Source organism: Dendrobates tinctorius, unplaced genomic scaffold (genome assembly GCF_039654945.1).
Source record: "Dendrobates tinctorius isolate UK_male_01 unplaced genomic scaffold, ASM3965494v1 ptg000070l, whole genome shotgun sequence".
In the NCBI taxonomy this organism is placed as follows: Eukaryota; Metazoa; Chordata; class Amphibia; order Anura; family Dendrobatidae; genus Dendrobates; species Dendrobates tinctorius.
The window spans coordinates 29,269,183-29,289,385 of NW_027361738.1; the positions used below are offsets into that span (position 1 = coordinate 29,269,183).

At 44.5% G+C, this 20,203-nt stretch overlaps 1 long non-coding RNA gene across 1 annotated transcript; it reads right to left on the reverse strand.

Annotated features, from left to right (window-relative positions):
• Nucleotides 1–17,407: 17,407 nt before the first annotated feature.
• Nucleotides 17,408–18,324, reverse strand: LOC141095922 (uncharacterized). The gene is made up of 3 exons (XR_012233502.1): nucleotides 17,965–18,324; nucleotides 17,630–17,671; nucleotides 17,408–17,466 (listed from the first exon to the last, which is right to left on the reverse strand). It is a non-coding gene; the product is annotated as an uncharacterized lncRNA (long non-coding RNA).
• Nucleotides 18,325–20,203: the final 1,879 nt, after the last annotated feature.

Below are 20,203 nucleotides of genomic sequence, written 5' to 3' on the forward strand. Positions count from 1 at the left end.
CTCTGGCTGCAGAGCGGCTTCCGCTTCCCGCGCTGTCTCTGGCATGGACCGTGAAGAGTGCGGACGCATCTCCGCTGGGCGATCCGGCTCCGGGACAGCAGGCGCAGATGTCGGGGACTCCATATGCGGCAGGTCTTCAAAACGGATGAGTGCTTGCTGCTTTTGTAACTGCTCCCAGCTCCGCAGGTCCTGCTGTTGGTGATTCCACCTCCCGTTGTAGTCCTTCAGAGTGCCCGGCTTTCCTGCCGCGGCACCCAGCTTTCCCAGCCGCATCACTCCCGTTCCAGGGTGGGGATCTCGCCGGCCTCCACCCATTTTCCAGCATTCGGTGGGGAGGACGCTTGTCACTCGCGTATACCATTGCTCCCAGGAGCGGACCCGGCATAGTTGACAGTCTGCATTTGGCGCCATCCGCAGCTCCCTTCAGGCCATTCCGCCGCTCTTCCAGGGGTCGGTGCATCCATGCGACAAAAGGGTCCGGGGTGTCGCTGGTCTCCACTGCTCCTCCACAGCTCCCGGTCCCGTCATCTGGTCTTCGCTGCTGTTCTTCATCCCACCGTTCGGCAGGACCAGCTTCCAGGCCCGATGGTCCCGCAGGACACGTCAGCGACGGCTGCTCCAATGGCTGGAGAGCAGGCCCCACTTCCTGCGCTGCCTCTAACTCCGGCGTGAACAGTGGAGAGCGCGGGCGCACCCCTGCCAGGTGATCCAGCTCCAAGGCCCCGATATCGAGGACTCCATCTGCGGCAGGTCTTCAGGACGGCTGAGAGCTTGCTGCTTTTGTGATGGCTCCCAGGTCCCGCTGTAGCCCTTTAGCGTGGGAGGGTACCCAGCTTTCCAGCAGCGGCATCCAGCTTACCCAGCAGTGTTCCAGGGGCGGGCTCGGCTTAGCTGCCCCGATAGTCCAATACAGCAGCAAACTCCTGCGATTCTTCAGGCGCTTATATGCCACAGCCATTTCTGTAAAGTCCTTTTTCCTCTGATTAAATCCCGCAATCACAATCATAGTCCAATTTGTAATCCACAGCGGTAAATCTTCAACCTATTCAGCTTGGGTTCTTTGGCTCTTCGGCGCGCTCTTACCGCTGCCGTTGGTGTATTGGCGGTGGTGATCCTGCCAACTACGCCAATTGTAGGTACGTGTGTCGACTGGGGGGGTGGTCCCTTTGTGCCGCGAACAGACTGGAGACAGAAACCAATGTACGTTCAACAGGTCTTTATTGGTCGTCCTCCCGACGACCACAGCAGCACGACAGCTTCCATACACACAGGCCCGGGTACCTTTCAGCTCCTTCTCTTTCATGAAATTGACATCCCTCGCGGCTCTATCGCTGTGGCTGCCCTAGGCCTACCACCACAACGCTTCTCCTGTCTGAGTCCGTCCGTCTGGTACCCCTGGACTTCCTATGTCCTGCGGCTCTCCTGTCAGGGCCACCCCCCCTGACCGTTTTGCCTTCCAGTCTTTCCTGGAGTTCTTCCTCTCTGTCTCTTCCTCCTTCAGTCTCCTTCTCTGCTGAACTCCTCCTCCTGGACTGGCTCCCTTCTGGAACTCTCTTCTGCCTATTTATTCTCCTCCGAGGGAATTTCCCTCTAGAGCCCCTGTAACTCCGCCCACCATGACTAAATGGTTTCCTAGCCTTAAGCTGCTGTTAAGCCCTTTCCTCACTGTTCTCTGCCTCCATCTTGTGGCCAAACTCTAGTACTGCACCATCTACTTTTCCTGCTGTTCTTGGTCTCCCCCTAGTGGTCAAAACCCAGTACTTTACCATCTTTCATTGTCTCTAGCTGTCTCCCCGCATACATATTAATCAGTTCACATCAAGCACTTTTACAGTACATTTTGCATTCACCTTCCTACTGCAGACAGGTCAACAGGTCAGTCCACTTCCCTACACATACATGGATAGGGATGGAGCCATGCATAGAAGGATAGGGATGGGGCCATACATACATGGATGGGGATGGGGCCATACATACATGGATGGGGATGGGGCCATGCATACAAGGATGGGGATGGAGCCATGCATACAAGGATGGGGATGGGGCCATGCATACAAGGATGGGGATGGAGCCATATATGCAATGATGGGGATGACGCCATGCATACAAGGATGGGGGTGGTGCTATGCATACAAGGATGGGGATGGTGCCATGCATACAAGGATGGGGATGGAGCCATGTATGCAATGATGGGGATGGGGCCATGCATACAAGGATGGGGATGGAGCCATGTATGCAATGATGGGGATGAGGCCATGCATACAAGGATGGGGGTGGTAATATGCATACAAGGATGGGGATGGTGCCATGAATGCAATGATGGGAATGAGGAGGCCGTGCATACCAGGATGAGGGGACAACGCATACCAGGCTTATACTTGAGTCAATAAGGTTTCCCAGATTTTTTAGATAAAATTAGGTGCTTCGGCTTATACTCGGGTCGGCTTATACTCGACTATAATAATTAAAATTAAAAAAGAAAATAATATTTTTTGGAGAATAAAAAACAATGATAAAAAGTAATAAAAGAATAATAATTAGAAATTGGAAAAATATTGTTCCATGGTACCCAAGGTCACTGTCCAGCAACATTCTAGTTGTACCAACAAGCGTTCTACATCACCCCCCTGATGCCACAGTGGAGCCAGTAAATGCCTCGCACCTTAAGGCTGAGTGCAGACGGAGTTTTGAGCTCTGCGGATTTTTCTGTGCAGAATGGAAGAAAACCGCAGGTCAAATGACCTGCATTTTTCCTGCGGATTTCTTCCATTTTTCATGCGGTTTTTGTGCGGTTTTCCATTGCGGTTTTCCCCCTGCGGATTTGGTGACAGGGGAGATAGAAAACCGCACAAAAGAAGTAACATGCTGCGGATTTTGTACCGCAGGAAAACCACGCGGAAAAATCCGCAGCGTCTGCACAGCGTTTTTTTTTTTCCATTCATTTTAAAGGTACTGTACATCACAATGCGGATATGCAACGTTTCTGCGCGGTAAAATCCGCTGCGGAAACGCTGCAAATCTGCATTGTGTGCACATGGCCTAAAACCAGTAGAGTCTCAGCTATGTCAGGAGGTGAAGTGCCTTGGGATGGTCTTGAGCACGAAGATGTCATCAATCTCACGTGCTGCCTGGATATCTGTGACATGCTGTCTGGTCTGTACAGTGGGGGAAAAAGTATTCAGCCAGCCACCAATTGTGCAAGTTCTCTCACTTAAAAAGATTAGAAAGGCCTGTAATTGACATCATAGGATTCCACAACTATGAGAGTCAAAATAAGAAAACAAATCCAGAAAATCACCTTGTCTGATTTGGCAAGATTTTGCAAATTACGGTGGAAAATAAGAATTTGGTCACTTAAAAACATGCAAGATTTATGGCTCTCACAGACCTGTAACTTCTTCTTTAAGAGGCTCCTCTGTCCTCCACTCATCACCTGTATTAATGGCACCTGTTTGAACTTGTTATCAATATAAAAGACACCTGTCCACATCCTCAGTCACACTCCAAACTCCACTATGGTGAAGACCAAAGAGCTGTCGAAGGACTCCAGAAACAAAATTGTAGCCCTGCACCAGGCTGGGAAGACTGAATCTGCAATAGGCAAGCAGCTTGGTGTGATGAAATCAACTGTGGGTGCAATAATAACAAAATGAAAGACATACAGGACCACTGATAATCCCCCTCGATCTGGGGCTCCACACAAGATCTCACCCCGTGGGGTCAAAATGATCACAATAACGGTGAGCAAAAATCCCAGAACCACATGGGGGACCTAGTGGATGACCTGCATAGAGCTAGGACCACTGTAACAAAGTCTACCATCAGTAGCACACCGCCAGGGACTCAGATTCTGCAGTGACAGACGTGTCCCCCCTGCATAAGCCAGTACATGTCCTGACCCGTCTGAAGTTTGCTAGAGAGCATTTAGATTATCCAGAAGATTATTGGGAGAATGTCAAATGGTCTGATGAAACCAAAGTAGAACTGTTTGGTAGAAATAAATCCCGTCATGGTTGGAGGAGACAAAATGCTGAGTTGCATGCAAAGAACACTATACCTACTGTGAAGCATGGGGGTGGCAACATCATGCTTTGGGGCTGTTTCTCTGCAAAGAGACCAGGACGACTGATCCATGTACATGAAAGAATGACCAAATACTTATTTTCCACCATAATTTGCAAAAATAAATTTTGCCAAATCAGACAAGGTGATTTTCTGGATTTGTTTTCTCATTTTGACTCTCATAGTTGTGGTCTACCTATGAGGTCAATTACAGGTCTTTCTCATCTTTTTAAGTGTGAGAACTTGTAAAATTGGTGGCTGACTAAGTACTTTATTCCCCACTGTATATACCCAGAAAATGAAACATACATAAATCAAATAACATGTACATGTGGCATAGTAAATAACGAGTAGTGACACATGACATATAATTTGTGATTTTAAATAGTTTTCATCTGCAGAATAAAATGTAAAGGACCTAATGATGTTTTTACATGCAATAGTCTGGTTGCAGTAGCGTAGCTACCGGGGGGCAGAGGAAGCGGTGACCCCGGGCCCCGCGCTCTAGAGGGGGCCCACCTGGAGCTACGCTACAGTAACTGTATCGCCATGCATAGCGCGCTGATGCAGTTACATTCTGCGGCACAGCAAGGAGAATCGATCTCCCTGCCCTGCCGCCCGGCCGCTATGGGCCCCTGACCAGGTGGGGTGGGCCCGGTGCCGATACAGCTTACCTCCCATCATCTCCCTCTCGCTGACAGCGGGTGCGATGACATCACTACCTGGCACCCGCTGTCAGGAGATGAGCTGGAGCAGTGCAGGAGCCGGGAGCAAGAGAGGTGAGTATTAGATTTATTTTTTTATGGGGGTGCATTATACTACAGTCTGCCTATTGGGGGCTTCCTTATACTACAGTCTGCCCATAGGAGATGGGGAGGCTGCCTTATACTACAGTCTGCCTTTAGGGTGGGGGTGCTGCCTTATATTACAGTCTGACTGTAGGGTGTGGGCTGCCTTATACTACACTCTGCCTTAGTAAGATTAAAATTGACAAATCACCAGGCCCTGATGGCATTCACCCTCGGTTATTAAGGGAGTTAAGTAATGTGATAGACAGGCCTCTATTCCTTATATTTAAAGACTCTATAGAAACAGGGTCTGTTCCTTTTGATTGGCGGCAAGCAAATGTGGTACCAACATTCAAAAAGGGGTGTAAAAGGGAACCTGGAAACTATAGGCCTGTAAGCTTAACATCTGTTGTGGGTAAAATTTTTGAAGGGTTTCTAAGGCAGGGTTCCCCAACTCCAGTCCTCAAGGCCCACCAACAGATCATGTTTTCAGGATTTCCTTTGTATTGCACAGGTGATGCAATTATCACCTGAGCAATACTAAGGAAATCCTGAAAACATGATCTGTTGGTGGGCCTTGAGGACTGGAGTTGGGGAACCCTGTTCTAAGGGATACCATTATGGAATATCTCAGTGTTAATAAATGTTTAACTCCATATCAACATGGATTTATGAAGGATCGCTCCTGTCAAACTAATCTGATCAGCTTCTATGAGGATGTAAGCTCTCAAATGGACCAAGGAGAATCATTGGATGTCATTTATCCCGACTTCTCTAAAGCATTTGACACTGTCCCACATAAAAGATTGGTAAGTAAGATGAGAAAGCTTGGTTATTAATGATGCATACTCAGATTGGTCCAGGGTTACTAGTGGGGTACCACAGGGGTCTGTATTGGGCCCCCTACTATTTAATATATTTATTAATGATCTAGTGGATGGCTTACACAGTAAAATATCAGTATTTGCAGATGATACAAAACTATGTAAGGTAGTTAACACAAAGGAGGACAGTTTGCAACTACAGACAGATTTGAGTAAATTGGAGAATTGGGCTGAAAAATGGCAAATGAGGTTTAACACAGATAAGTGTAAGGTTATGCACATGGGAAGGAGAAACAGATGCTACAATTACTTACTAAATGGGAAACTGCTGGGGAAATCAGACATGGAAAAAGACTTAGGAATCTTAGTCAATAAGAAGCTAAATTGGAGTGCCCAGTGTCAGGCAGCTGCCACCAAAGCAAATAGGGTCATGGGATGCATTAGAAGAGGTCTGGGGACACGAGATGAAAACATAATTCTCCCTCTGTACAAATCTCTCGTCAGACCACACTTGGAGTATTGTGTGCAATTTTGGATGCCGGTGCCCAAGAAAGACATTACTGAACTTGAAAGGGTTCAAAGGCGGGCTACTAAAATGATAAATGGAGTTGATTCACTACAATACCCAGAAAGGTTATCAAAATTAGGTCTATTTACTCTAGAAAAGAGAAGACTTAGGGGAGACCTAATATATATGTACAAGTACAAGTATATCAGAGGGCAATACAGAGATCTCTACAATGAACTGTTTGTACCAAGGACTGTGACAAGAACAAGGGGCATTCTCTTCGTTTGGAGGAAAGACAATTTCTGCACCAGCATAGAAGAGGGTTCTTCACGGTAAGAGCAGTGAGGCTCTGGAATTCTCTTCCTGAGGAAGTAACATACATAGTAACATAGTAACATAGTTATTAAGGTTGAAGGGAGACTTTAAGTCCATCTAGTTCAACCCATATCCTATCCTAACTTGCCCTAACATGTTGATCCAGAGGAAGGCAAAAAAAACCCATGTGGCAACAAGTAAGCTTCACATTGGGGAAAAAAATTCCTTCCTGACTCCACATACGGCAATCAGACTAGCTCCCTGGATCAACGCAATATTAAGGAAACTAGTGTATATACCCTGTAATATTATACTTTTCAAGAAAGGCATCCAGTCCCTTCTTAAATTTTAGTAGGGAATCACTCATTACAACATCATATGGCAGAGAGTTCCATAGTCTCACTGCTCTTACAGTAAAGAATCCGCGTCTGTGAGTATGCTTAAACCTTCTTTCCTCCAGAAGTAGAGGATGCCCCCTTGTCCCCGTCACAGGTCTAAGAGTAAAAAGATCATTAGAAAGCTCTTGGTATTGTCCCCGCATATATTTATACATTGTAATAAGATCACCCCTAAGCCTTCGATTCTCCAAACTAAATAACCCCAAATGTAATAACCTGTCTTGGTATTGCAGACCCCCTAGTTCCCTAATAACCTTGGTCGCTCTTCTCTGCACCCGCTCCAGTTCAGCTATGTCTTTCTTATACACCGGAGACCAGAACTGTACACAGTATTCTAAGTGTGGTCGCACTAGTGACTTATATAGAGGTAAAATTATGTTCTCCTCATGAGCATCTATGCCTCTTTTAATGCATCCCATTATTTTATTTGCCTTTGCAGCAGCTGCCTGACACTGGCCGCTAAATGTGAGTTTGTCGTCCACCCATACACCCAGGTCTTTTTCAGTGACTGTTTTGCCCAGTGTTTTACAATTAAGCACATAATTATACATCTTGTTCGTTCTACCCAAGTGCATGACCTTACATTTATCCCCATTAAAGCTCATTTGCCATTTATCAGCCCAAGCTTCTAGTTTACATAAATCCTCCTGTAATATAAAATTGTCCTCCTCTGTATTGATTACCCTGCAGAGTTTAGTGTCATCTGCAAATATTGAAATTCTACTCTCTATGCCCCCTACAAGGTCATTAATAAATATGTTAAAAAGAAGCGGGCCCAAAACTGACCCCTGTGGTACCCCACTGCTAACCGTGACCCAGTCTGAGTGTGCTCCATTAATAACCACCCTTTGTTTCCTATCCCTGAGCCAGCTCTTAACCCACCTACACATATTTTCCCCTATCCCCATTGTTCTCATTTTATGTATCAACCTTTTGTGTGGCACCGTATCAAAAGCTTTTGAAAAGTCCATGTACACCACATCCACTGCATTCCCTTGGTCCAGTCCGGAACTTACCTCTTCATAAAAGCTTATCAGATTAGTCTGACAGGAACGGTCCCTTGTAAACCCATGTTGATATTGGGTCATGAGGTTATTCTTCTCCAGATACTCCAGTATAGTATCTCTTAGAAAACCCTCCAGGATTTTACCCACAGTTGAGGTTAAACTTACTGGCCTATAATTTCCAAGTTCAGTTTTTGTCCCCTTTTTGAATATTGGCACCACATTTGCTATACGCCAGTCCTGTGGTACAGACCCTGTTATTATGGAATCTTTAAAGATTAAAAATAATGGTATATCTATGACTGTGCTTAATTCCTGCAGTACTCGGGGGTGTATCCCATCCGGGCCCGGGGATTTGTCAATTTTAGTGATTTTTAGACGCCACCGTACTTCCTGCTGGGTTAAGCAGGTGACATTTAACAGTGGTGATGGCCAACTCACTGAATGAATTTAAGAAAGGAATGGATGCTTTTCTTGTGAGTAACAGTATAGGTTACGAATAACATAATATTATAGATAGATGGGTGACCCAGCTTAGGAGTCGGGAAGGAATTTTTTTCCCTATGGAGAAAATTGGCTTCTACTCTGTGGGTTTTTTGCCTTCCCCAGGATCAACAATGCAGAACAGCTGCACTAAAAATAGGCTGAACTAGATGGACATAAGGTCTTCCTTCAGCCTTCAAAACTATGTTACTATTTTACTATACGGAATGGGGAGGCAGCCTTATACTATAGTCTGCCTATAGGGGATTGGGAGGCTGCCTTATACTATAGTCTACCTATTGGGGATTGGGAGGCTGCCTTATACTACAGTCTGTCTATAGGGGATGGGAGGCTGCCTTATACTACAGTCTGCCTATAGGGGATGGGGGGGCTGCCTTATATTGCAGTCTGCCTATAGGAGATGAGGGGTGCTGCCTTATACTACAGTCTGCCTATAGGGGATGGGGGGGCTACCTGATACTACAGTTTGCCTATGTACGAAGCACATTTGATCAAAGTATGAGGCAGTTATAACATGGATGAATGTGACACGCATCTCTAGTCTCTTCATACAGGTAACCAGCTTTTTCAATCTCTGCTCTGAATCAACTCCTGTGTGTCTACACTCCATTCAATGTCAGCAAGCAGTTAATCCTGAATGCTACATATGTGTTTGCAACTATGCAAGCTTATATCTGGTGTATAATTATTTCAACTTACTCTGCTTGTCCCCTTATGCTGTGAGGTCAAGAAACTTTTCTAAGTGGTTTATGATGCATGTAGGCCTGGACATTGGTTTATCTGAACCCAACATTTATTGTGCCCTGCTGTCTTAGTTTAGTTTGATTGATTAGCGAGAAGAGAGAGCAAAAAAAAAAAAAATCTAAGCCTTAGCCGCCTATATACGGTTGTGTCCAAAAGTATTGACACCCCTGCAATTCTGTCAGATAATTCTCAGTTTCTTCCTGAAAATGATTGCAAACACAAATTCGTTGGTATTATTATCTTCATTTAATTTGTCTTAATTGAATAAACACAAAAAGAATTGTCCTAAAGCCAAATTGGATATAATTCCACACCAAACATAAAAAAGAGGGTGGACAAAAGTATTGTCACTGTTTGAAAAATCATGTGATGCTTCTCTAATTTGGGTAATTAACAGCACCTGTAACTTACCTGTGGCACCTAACAGGTGTTGGCAATAACTAAATCACACTTGCAGCCAGTTGACATGGATTAAAGTTGACTCAACCTCTGTCCTGTGTCCTTATGTGTACCACATTGAGCATGGAGAAAAGAAAGAAGACCAAAGAACTGTCTGAGGACTTGAGAAACCAAATTGTTAGGAAGCATGAGCAATCTCAAGACTACAAGTCCATCTCCAAAGACCTGAATGTTCCTGTGTCTACCGTGCGCAGTGTCATCAAGAAGTTTAAAGCCCATGGCACTGTGGCTAACCTCCCTAGATGTGGACGGAAAGGAAAAATTGACAAGAGATTTCAACGCAAGATTGTGTGGATGTTGGATAAAGAACCTCAACTAACATCCAAACAAGATCAAGCTGCCATGCAGTCCGAGGGTACAACAATGTCAACCCATACTATCCGTCGGCGTCTGAATGAAAAGGGACTGTATGGTAGGAGACCCAGGAAGACCCCACTTCATACCCCGAGACATAAAAAAGCCAGGCTGGAGTTTGCCAAAACTTACCTGAAAAAGCCTAAAACATTTTGGAAGAATGTTCTCTGGTCAGATGAGACAAAAGTAGAGCTTTTTGGGCAAAGGCATCAACATAGAGTTTACAGGAGAAAAAAAGAGGCATTCAAAGAAAAGAACACGGTCCCTACAGTCAAACATGGTGGAGGTTCCCTGATGTTTTGGGGTTGCTTTGCTGCCTCTGGAACTGGACTGCTTGACCGTGTGCATGGCATTATGAAGTCTGAAGACTATCAACAAATTTTGCAGCATAATCTAGGGCCCAGTGTGAGAAAGCTGGGTCTCCCTCAGAGGTCATGGGTCTTCCAGAAGGACAATGACCCAAAACACACTTCAAAAAGCACTAGAAAATGGTTTGAGAGAAAGCACTGAAGACTTCTAAGGTGGCCAGCAATGAGTCCAGACCTGAATCCCATAGAACACCTGTGGAGAGATCTAAAAATGGCAGTTTGGAGAAGGGACCCTTCAAATATCAGGGACCTGGAGCAGTTTGCCAAAGAAGAATGGTCTAAAATTCCAGCAGAGCATTGTAAGAAACTCATTGATGGTTACCGGAAGCAGTTCCTCACAGTTATTTTGGCTAAAGGTTCTGCAACCAAGTATTAGGCTGAGGGTGCCAATACTTTTGTCTGGCCCATTTTTGGAGTTTTGTGTGAAATGATCAATGTTTTGCTTTTTGCTTCATTCTTTTTTGTGTTTTTTCATTTAAGACAAATTAAATGACGATAATAATACCAAAAAATTTGTGTTTGCAATCATTTTCAGGAAGAAACTGAGTATTATCTGACAGAATTGCAGGGGTGTCAATACTTTTGGCCACAACTGTATTCAGACATAGCTTGGGGAAGGCATTTATGCAGGGGGCATTTATGCACATTTAATCGAAGTACATTTGATCAAAGTATGAGGCAGTTATAACATGTCAGTTAGACAGGGTAGGAGACAGGTAAGAGATTTAAAGACATCTATTTCCTGTACCTTTGGATTACAACAAATATATACCATATGCACTTGTGTAATTTATATCCTGGCCGCTGCATTCACACACATCCACCGCCATGGCATTAACTCTCTACACTCCATCCATATCGGCCCCTCACTCCTTTCCTCTCCTATGTATAGCACTCACGCTCTTTTCACATTGCTAAATTGCACAGATCCATTCAGTCCTACCATTCAACATCAGAGACGCTCTCACAAATCACTTAACCATCTGCTCACTCTTTCTATCCTCCTCCTCCTAGTCGCAGGAGACATTGCTTCCAACCCTGGCCCCCATGTTATATAAAGTCAAACCCCCCAACTGCTACACTCAGAAGCCCCTCTAATGTTATTAATTTTCCCTGCATGCCATCTGTCTCTTAATTGTGCCCTTTGGAATTCTCACTCAGTGTGTAACAAACTCTCCTTCATCCATGACTTCTTCCTTTCTAATTCTCTTAACCTTCTGGCTCTTACTGAAACCTGGATCCAGCAGTCAGACACTACCGCTGCTGCTGCTCTTTCATATGATGGACTACACTTCTCTCATACTCCAAGATCAGACAATAGAGCAGGTGGAGGCGTTGTTCTGCTCCTATCACCCAAATGTACCTTTCAGGTTATTTCTCAAGTACCCTTACTTGTCTTCCCTTCTTTTGAGGTCCATGCCGTCAGATTCTACACCCCCTTCTCCATGCAAGTGGCGGTGGTATATCGTCCTTCCGGCCCCTCCCATCAGTTCCTGGATCATTTTGGCACTTGGCTTCCACATGTTCTCTCCTGTGACATCCCTACCCTCATAATGGGCGATTTCAACATCCCCATTGCTCTTCCCCTCTCCCCATCTGCTACTCACCTTTTATCTCTAACCTCCTCGTTTGGCCTTTTGCAGCTTACTAATTCTCCAATGCATGAAGACGGAAACTCCCTCGACTTGGTCTTTTCGGCTTTGTGCAGTGGATGATTTTGTAAACTCCCCTCTCCCTCTCTCTGACCACAACCTTCTTTCATTCTCTATCAAGAACTGCCAGGCCACTCATGTCACCCCCACTGTCCATACTTATAGAAACATACAGGCCATTAACACCCAGAAACTTATGAAGAACTTGCAGTCTTCATTGGCCCCCATCTCCTCCCTCTCATGTCCTGATTCTGCATTGAAGCATTACAATGAAAAACTTCAAAGTGCCCTGGATAAATTTGCACCCTCTATACATAGAACACCACAACACAGATGGCGACAACCCTGGCACACCCTGCAAACACGTTTCCTGCAGCGGTGCTCCAGGTGCGCCAAACGTCTGTGGAAAAAATCCAATCTACACAAAGATTTCATCCATTATAAGTTTATGCTTAGAACATACAACACTGCCCTTCACCTCTCCAAACAAACCTATTTCAACACCCTCGTCACCTCACTGTCCAATAACCCTAAACTTCTCTTTGACACTTTTCATTCTCTACTCAACCCAAGAGTACAGGCCCCAACCACGGAGCTTCGAGCTGACGATCTGGCCAATTATTTCAAAGAAAAAATTGAGCAGATCCGACAGGAAATTATCTCCCAATCACCTCATACCATGCACTGTCCTCCATCCCCCACTGCATCTAGCTCACTCTCTGATTTTGAACCAGTCACAGAAGAAGTAAGCAGGCTCCTTGCATCTTCTCGCCCAACCACTTGTACCAGTGACCCATTTCCATCACATCTCCTCCATTCCCTTTCCCCTGCTGTCACCACTCACCTAACTAAACTATTTAACCTCTCTCTCTCTTCTGGTATCTTTCCCTCCTCATTTAAGCATGCCATCATACATCCACTACTTAAAAGATCATCCCTCGACCAAAACTGTGCCGCTATCTATAGACCTGTCTCTAATCTTCCCTTCATCTCTAAACTCCTGGAACGCCTGGTCCACTCTCGTCTTATCCGCTATCTCTCTGATAACTTTCTTCTCGACCCTCTCCAATCCGGTTTCTGCTCTTTACACTCTACTGAAACTACCCTCACTAAAGTCTCTAATGATCTACTAACAGCTAAATCAAATGGTCATTACTCTATGCTAATTCTCTTGGATCTCTCTGCAGCATTCAACGCTGTGGATCATCAGCTCCTCCTCACTATGCTCCGTTGCATTGGCCTCAAGGACACCGTTCTCTCCTGGTTCTCCTCCTATCTCTCTGACCGCTCCTTTACTCTATCTTTTGCTGGTTCCTCCTCTCATCTTTCCCTTTCTGTTGGGGTTCCTTGAGGATCAGTCCTAGGCCCCATCCTCTACTCTTTGTACACTGCCCCTATTGGTGAAAAAATCAGTAGATTTGGTTTCCAGTACCATCTCTATGCTGATGACACCCAATTATACGCTTCTCCTGACTTCACGCCTGCCTTTCTAGAAAACACCAGCGATTGTCTAAATGCTGTGTCTAACATCATGTCCTCACTATATCTGAAACTGAACCTGTCAAAGACTGAACTGCTTGTGTTTCCTCCCGCTACTAATGTACCTATACCCGACATTGCCATTTCCGTGTGTGGTTCCACTATTACTCCCCAGCAACATGCCTGCTGTCTTGGGGTCATACTTGACTCCGAGCTTTCCTTTGCTCCCCACATCTGATCACTGGCTCGCTCTTGTTATCTGCATCTCAAAAACATTTCTAGAATTCGACCATTTCTTACTTTTGACTCCGCAAAAACTCTTACTGTTTCTCGTATTCATTCTCGTCTGGACAATTGTAACTCTCTTCTAATCAGTCTCTCTCTTACCAAACTCCCCCCTACAATCTGTCTTGAATGCTGCAGCCAGGATCATATTCCTCGCCAATCGTTAGACCAATGCCTCTACCTTGTGCCAGTCATTACACTGGCTACCCATCCACTCCAGAATCTGTACAAACTTATTACCCTCACCCGCAAAGCCCTCCATGGCTCAGCACCACCCTACATCTCCTCCCTTGTTTCAGTATACCACCCTACCCACGCCCTCCATTCTGCTGATGTCCTGAGGTTAGCATCCTCGATAATCAGAACCTCCCACTCCCGTCTCCAAGACTATACACGTGCTGCGCCAATTCTTTGGAATGCACTTCCCAGGTCAATACGATTAGTCCCTAATCCCTACAATTTTAAGCGTGCCCTGTAAACGCATTTATTCAGATTAGCCTACCGCCTCAACATGTTAACCTATCCCTGTGTGGCACAGCCAAAAGTTTTACCATAACCAGGTTCCATGCATCATGTTCCCACATGCTTTATGCATCTATTAGCCCTCTGTGTCTGTACTGTTACACACTTAACATTATGGCTGGTCCAAACAATCAGGGCAACTGTTACCACACACCTTTCGTGTCTACCTTTTTCCTCATAGATTGTAAGCTTGCGAGCAGGGCCCTCATTCCTCTTGGTATCTGTTATGATCTATGTGATTATTGTTATGCTGTAATGTCTATCGTCTGTACAAGTCTCCTCTGAAATGTAAAGTGCTGCGGAATATGTTGGCGCTATAGAAATAAAATGTATTATTATTATTATGGGGGAGTGTTGCCTTATTTTACAGTCTGCTTATTGGGGGCTGCAATATACTATATACTAGGTATATTGAGGACTCTCTGGTGTGTTATACTATATGGAGGCTGTCTAGGGGGCCATCATACAGTGTGTAGATTACAGTAAGGGGGACATCATACAATGTGGATTTTACAGTGAGGGGACCATCATACAGTGTTGGAGCCATCATTGGGGGATACTAAGGGGTCAGTATATATACAGTGAGGGGGCATTATACTGTGTATAGGGGAGCGATACAAGGGGGATACTCAGGACATTATTAAATGTAAAGTGGGCACTTATTGTTATAGGGGAACTCAGGTTACTGTGACTGTCAATCGGGGCACACAGAGTGCATTATTACATTCTAGGGGACAAAATGTGCGCACTGTTTTCTCAGTCACTTGCACCCGGCATTACTGTATTATAGAGGGATGCTTTAGAATTTAGAGGGCACACAGAACCACACAATAGGTGCAATAATAGGGACACGTACAGCAGCAGAGGCTCAGCATTGGGGTATCAGCTGCAGTAATAGGGACACATACGGCAGCAGCGGCTCAGCATTGGGATATCAGGTGCACTAATAAGGACACATACGGCAGCAGCGGCTCAGCATTGGGGTATGAGGTGCAGTAATAAGGACACATACGGCAGCAGTGGCTCAGCATTGGGGTATCAGGTGCAGTAATAGGGACACATACGGCAGCAGCGGCTCAGCATTGGGGTATCAGGTACAGTAATAGGGACACATATGGCAGCAGCGGCTCAGCAGGATGAGGGGTTTGTGCAGGTTGGGGATACATGGTGATGGGGCTGGAATATTAGAAGAGAAACGTGTCAAATATTTTATATTTATTTATATGCATCTCCAGTTGGAGTACTGAGGGTTTTGTTTTGTTGTATAACTATATAATTTCACTTTTTTTTACTTGTGGAATCTGCATAGCGATTATTTCCTAAATTGTGTTTTTGTGTTGTGCCTCGGCTCGGGTTCTGTAGGAGGACCATTGGATTCGTAATGTATCTTATTTTATGCTATTTTTGACTGTATATTAGTTACTGCTGGTGTCTTTGTCCAGGACGCGAACTTGCGGTGTTCCTGCGGTGGTTCTTCTGAGCCATCGATGGGTCCTGGCTTTCTTCTTCGGCGCTCAAATGGATATATTCCCTCTGACGCCTATTTTTTGAACTGACAATCTCCTCTTCCCCTTTAAAAGGTCATTTTTACCCCCAAAAAATGATCCTTTCTATAATAATCTACAATATCCTCTTTTAAAATATTCCCCTCTATTACAAATGGCTGAATGGTATAATTTATGTTTTCATATTCCCTTTCTATATATCAAAATTATCTCTGACGAAATTCTCAGTTATAATATTGAATTATCCTTCTCTTCTCTAAAATTTGCTTTTTGAATGTAACCTTAGATATAGATTCATTTCCATACGGATATTTTTTTTTTGTCTTCTAATTACTGATAGTCCTTTACTATGACATCATATATATATATTTTTTATTGTTTTTAAAGAATAAGTTTTCTCTTTTGAAATGCTTTCACAGTTATAAATATCTGCATGTCAGTACGTCGACAGCGATGTCATTTCTGTCTGACAAATCCATCTTTGTATACTCACACGCATATTATTTATACTTTTTAATTATGACTTTTTTTCAACAATAAGTGATGATGGGTTTCTCCTTGGATATGATCTCGGCATAATATCGGCCCCAGTCTGGGAGTTTGCGATGTCTTGCGACTTTCCCTCACTCTAGAGCAGGGTTCTCCAACTCCAGTCCTCAAGGCCCACCAACAGATCATGTTTTCAGGATTTCATTAGTATTGCCCAGGACATAATTGCTTCACCTGTGCAATACAAAGGAAATCCTGAAAACATGATCTGTCGGTGGGCCTTGAGGACTGGAGTTGGGGAACCCTGCTCTAGAGCTTCGAACAGAAAAAATCCCCCTCCCCTTTTTATCTTGTCTTCCTCTTTTTTATATTGTTTGTACTGGGAAATTGATTTATTTTACATGGTAAAAGCGATCACTTTATATTCATAATTATTAATGGACACAGTTCACTTAGATTTTTTAAATATTTATTAATTTTTTAATGTGTTTCTGCTCCGCAGGTTCTCGTCCATATCTTCTCTTTTGAATAAAGCTGGGATCCACTCATTTCTTCATTTTTTTCTTTAAATAATTTTTCAGTTGTTACCCGTTAATCTGTGAATAGAAATGAATTGATGATTAAGAAAGGGATCCTTAATGTATATGTTTAATTCTATACCGATAAAGACGTGTTAACCTTTTGTCAACCATGAACTCTGACATCATGCGTCATTTGATCGTTAGGCGCCATTTTTTGAATTTAGCATGTGCTTAAACCTTGCAAGCACCTTGTCTCTTCATATTGTATGTGGTATTTCCTGACGAAGGGGTCATTGGAACACCGAAATGCGTTGAATAAGCCACTGGAATATTTCAATAATTTCTGGAATTAATCTATTGCGGCAGCGCGGAGATAATCCACACTTCCTACTAAGCATATCTCTTCATAAGGTCGTGGATCGAGCTGTGGATCTGCGGCAGCCGCCATCTTTACATGCCTGTATTCACCTGCACCAGGTGAGCAGTTTTCTTGGTGTTTCATCTTTGTGATACGTGGGATAAGACCCTATTGCGCTTTGTGTCTCCCCTCTTTCTTTTTCTATATATAGCAAACTGATGATACCGCTTAGAGTTTGTAAATCTTTCAATAAAAAAATTCTACTTACGTTTTATTTATTGTGTTCCCGCTCTGCTGAAGCAGCAGGTAAAAGCTCGGAGGAGCCAGCTGTATAGAATGGAGAAGAAAGGAAGGGAAGGTGTTGGTATCTTCCATTAAAAATATACTGTACAATATAGTATAAAGGGAAGACACAAAGTATATCTACCCATATTATGGGCCTTAGTGTAACAACATGTCACATACAACAATGGGGGAAGCTTTTCCTTACTTTGTTGGACGTCTCTCTGTTTCTTTTTTATCACTTTTGCTGCTGGAGAAAAGGAAAAAGTGATCACAAATAAATATATAAATATAATAATCAGGAACAAATCCTAGCATCATAGGGATACAGATAATAAACATAATGTATGCCCTGTCTCATATACTTCACCACATCATATAGATTGCTAATTATTAGCTCATTGAATACATTTCACATGCACTTGCAAGCGGACTGATCTGCCTGTGTAACTACCAGGACAAATCATTGTATAATTTTGCATCTAGAAGACAGCGTTTAGGACATAAGGGCACATCCATTTGTGGGAAGGGTTAAATACTTACATGTTTTTGACAGTGGTCTGGTTCTTTCTTCTATAGCATTTTGGCTTCCACCATTTATGTTTGTGTCTTAAAAAATCCAAACAAACAAATTGAGACTCATACAATTCACATCATCATTCTGATCAGTCTATGAGAATTTATACAGTGATATTGTCCTGTGTAATGTCCTATGATAATGTCACAATTAGTGATGGATGAACCTCTGGATGTTTGGGTCCTGCGTGTTATGCCAAACGGTTTAAAAAAAAAAAAGCTCGGTTTGGGTACCAGAATAGTACCCGAAACCGAACCTAGACCCCATTCAGATGCATGGTATGCCCGAACACCCATTGTTTGCCATGCTGTCATTTGCAGCACAGCACAGCAAATGACAGTCAGAGAGCTGCGGTTTCCAACACCAGCTATGAAAGTTTACCTCTGTTCATAGAGGCGTCGGCTGATTAGAGAGTACTATTCCCAGCAGCCTACGCCTGCTGCCGCTAATAACAGCGAGATCAGGTGTCGTTGATGGGAGTATTCATCAGTCAGTGCCTGCACTATAAATACAATTTTTAAAAAAAAATGACGTGAAGTCTTTCTATTTTTGATTACCAGTATGGTAAAACTGACAGCTGCGAGCTGCAACATTTAGCTGTCAGCTTTAGCAAAGCTGGTTATCAACAATAGAGGGGTCCCAACGGCATTTCAAAAAATAATTAAAAAATATGGAATGGGATCCCCCCATTTTTAACAACCTGCCAAGAATTAATGCTTAGGAAGCCTATGGATAAAGTTATCTGACTGGATATAACTGCTATCCATGTATTCTTGAGTACATTTATTTCCAGGAGACTCGGAGATGTTCTGGGAGTGTTGGCGAATACATTATAATCTCACTATCTGTCTACTTACAAGCTGATATCCTCATTGCTGCCTTCTGATGTGGCATTAAACTTATCCACCTCTTCTTCCTCCTTTTCCTCCTCTTTCTCCTCCTCCTCGTCATCCTCCTTCTCCTCCTCCTCGTCATCCTCCTCCTCCTCCTTCTCCTCCTCCTCGTCATCCTCCTTCTCCTCCTCCTCCTCGTCATCCTCCTTCTCCTCCTCGTCCTCCTCCTCCTCGTCATCCTCCTTCTCCTCCTCCTCCTCGTCATCCTCCTTCTCCTCCTCCTCGTCATCCTCCTTCTCCTCCTCCTCGTCATCCTCCTTCTCCTCCTCCTCGTCATCCTTCTTCTCTTCCTCGTCCTCCTCCTCATCATCCTCCTTCTCCTCCTCCTCCTCCTTGTCATCCTCCTCCTCCTTCTCGTCATCCTCCTCCTCCTCGTCATCCTCCTTCTCCTCCTCCTCGTCATCCTCCTTCTCCTCGTCATCCTCCTCCTCGTCATCCTCCTCCTCGTCATTCTCCTCCTCGTCATCCTCCTCCTCGTCATCCTCCTTCTTCTCGTCATCCTCCTTCTCCTCCTCCTCCTCATCATCCTCCTCCTCGTCATCCTCCTCCTCCTCGTCCTCCTCCTCCTCGTCATCCTCCTCGTCCTCCTTGTCATCCTCCTTCTCCTCCTCCTCGTCCTCCTCCTCGTCCTCCTCCTTCTCCTCCTCCTCCTTCTCCTCCTCCTCCTTCTCCTTCTCCTCCTCCTCGTCATCCTCTTCCTCCTCCTCGTCATCCTCTTTCTCCTCCTCGTCATCCTCCTTCTCCTCCTCGTCATCCTCCTTCTCCTCCTCGTCATCCTCCTTCTCCTCCTCGTCATCCTCCTTCTCCTCCTCGTCATCCTCCTCCTCCTCGTCATCCTCCTTCTTCTCCTCGTCATCCTCCTTCTCCTCCTCCTCCTCGTCATCCTCCTCCTCCTCGTCATCCTCCTCTTCTTCCTTCTCCTCTTCCTCACTATTGGATATATAACATAGACATTATTTAGCAATTCTCGTAAACTGCCATTGTTGTTACAATTACTCATTTTATAGGAGAAATTTCTCTAAAAACTTCTGAATTTCTATCCATCGTCACTGTTATCCTCCAGTTGCCAACTATTAGCAGAATGAAGGCTGCAATTTATAGTAGACTGTGTATGGAGGACATAAATGGTTTCATAAAACTCCCAGGCATGATCCATTAAAATCTCTCTAAGAAAAAGTGTCCGTGTTACTGTCCGCCATGTCTGTCATGCCGCAAGATGCCTGGAGCAATGTGCACGCGCACCTTACCTCATGGCTGTTGCTGGGTAACCATCCATCTCTGTCTGGTTCTGCAATCCGCTGTATTCCTGGAA